Source organism: Pinus tabuliformis, chromosome 9, assembly GCF_031772625.1.
Source record: "Pinus tabuliformis cultivar Carrire ecotype Pingquan chromosome 9, CPIR1, whole genome shotgun sequence".
Classification (NCBI taxonomy): Eukaryota; Viridiplantae; Streptophyta; class Pinopsida; order Pinales; family Pinaceae; genus Pinus; species Pinus tabuliformis.
In genome coordinates this window covers 178,220,584-178,223,123 of record NC_142307.1, presented here as the reverse complement: position 1 = coordinate 178,223,123, position 2,540 = coordinate 178,220,584, and positions in this window count along the sequence as shown.

Below are 2,540 nucleotides of genomic sequence, written 5' to 3'. Positions count from 1 at the left end.
AACATTTTACGAATTTTAATGTTATTAAGTGGACATTCATGCAAAGCAACATTTTCAACTTTTTTCTTGTTTTGCATTCTTATCATCTCAATTTGTTCTTTTAAATTACCAATAAGGTTTAGCAAATTGTTACGTTTAGTTTGACTTACCAATCTTGTTGTCAACTTATTTTCCCTTGCCGTAACTAGGTCTTGAGGATATCTTCCATACTTTGTTTTTCCTCTTGATATGTTCTTTCATAGTTCACAAAACTCTTGAAATTACAATTAATAAACATCTCCTTTTCCCACCAGGTTAATAAGATCAATCCATTTATCCTTTATAGCATTTAGTAGGAGATCTTTTAATATGTCTGATCCTAAATTGTGCATTTAGATCTTTTGATATTATAAGTAAATCTCTCCACTAGGTCATCTAGATTTTCATCCTCTTTTTTATTCATATTAAACACTTCATTTCTAAGGTCATGGTGTTTGTAATGATTTTTATATTTTTCCAAAAATACTCTTTTCATATCATCCCATGTCCTTATATAATTTACTCCTAAAGTCATGAACCATCTAAGAGCTTTATCCTTCAATGTTGTTGGAAACAAATTTTATTTTTGAATATGTAATGAGTAGCCATAAGATCTACAAATGATTTCAAATTCAAAAAGAAAAGTTCATGGGTCTTTTGATCTCATAGCTTTGAAGTTCGGAAGTACGACTGGAGGGATGTTATTCATTTGAACATTGACATTAGTTTCATGAATGGGAATTCCAAAAGGATTTCCATCCATTTCTTCATCCTCCTTTGTCATCTCTTATACCTGCAAAAATAAGAATCCATCATGTGGATGTGTGTCTCTTACTACACCACGTGATATAGTGTGGGTGGTAGGTGATTGAAGATTTTTTTTTTTTTTAATATAAATGATATGCAGCTAAATGATTTATGTGTCTACATGCTTTAATCATGCATATAGAAAAAACTGAAAAATGAACTCTAGACTGAAATCTAGTTCCTATGCACACTTTCTTGGCAACAACGCTAAAATGTTGAGGCAAGTTAATTACCTATCATTTAATTGTCAACCCGGGGATTTCGTAAAACTTGCGAAACATGTGTGAACTATATATGCTAGAAATTAACTTTAAATTTAGATCAATCTAACTACGAAACCAAATCATGACAAACCAAATTCACCTATTCTATTTCAACAATCAATTCAAAAGAAATTATAGTACAGTGCGTGGAATTGAAATATTAATGTACCACACTTGCAGGAATTGAAATCTTGATCTACCACACTTTCAGGAATTCAAAAGCACACTACTCTTTCAAAAATGAAATTGCATGAAATGAAATCCACTCTAATTGATCATATGTGAATTATCAAATCAGGATCCTATGAAATGAATAATCAAAACCACATGATATGAAATGAAAAAAAAAAAAAAAAACATTTTTAACCTCTAGATATGAAAGCAAAAAAAAACAATCACTCTTAACCTCTCACATAGGAAAGGACATGAAAGAAATAAATCTTAATCTATGAAAGAAATAAATCTTAATCTATGAAAAACAATAAATATTAATCTATGAAAAATAATAAATCTTAATCTTTGAAAAATAATAAATCTCACATTATAGGTGGCCAATCCAAAAGCATGAGGGATGGAAAGTTGAGAGGCTCCAAATGAAAGCATAAACAAATCAATGTGAACATCACTCATGAGCATGGTGCCAAATCCAAATTCTATATTCAAAACATGAGAATTTCCCCAAATTTTCACATGCCTTTGAAAGGAGGAGGCTCTCCTATTTATGAAAAAACATAAGAAGCTACCTAATTAATGGACGTCCATTATTCTCTCCCTAGATCCCTAGAAAATCTCATAGAGTTACAACTCAAATAGGTAATGGTGAGACACATATCCTCTTTGACCTTTATCCAAGTCTTCTTCCATATCTTGAAGGGATTCTAATTTGAGGATTGGAGGCCACATAAGAGTGCCTTGGAAGCTTCCAAATGACCTACACATGTCATGAAACTCAAACCACCTTTAAGTATTAGCAAGTATATGTCATTTTTCTAAGTCCTAACCACTTAATTCACTTATAATATGAAATCATTAGCTTTTGGAAAACACAAATGTAACCCCATGTAATCATGAAAATGGAGGCTAATGAAAGGTTATATCATCATAGAGTTGCGACATGCGAGTGAAATGGTGGCGATAAAGGTGAAAGTGGACGATATTTTGAATAAATTTTGGAGACTCTACACCAAAGTACCATTCTATAGCCCTAAACTCTCTTTTCAATAAAACTCATTTCTTTCTTTAATTCTTGTTGAAAAACAAAAAATCAATTTAAAAAAGTCTTCCTTTTTCTCTTTATAAACATTTAAGATCCTTCATAAACCTTTAACCTCTTTCACGAAAAATTTCATACCATGATACCATGTAAAATTTATATATATATATATATATATTAAATCTCCAACTTAAAAAAAAAAAATATATGCCTCTTTAAAGCATTTACACTCCCTTAAT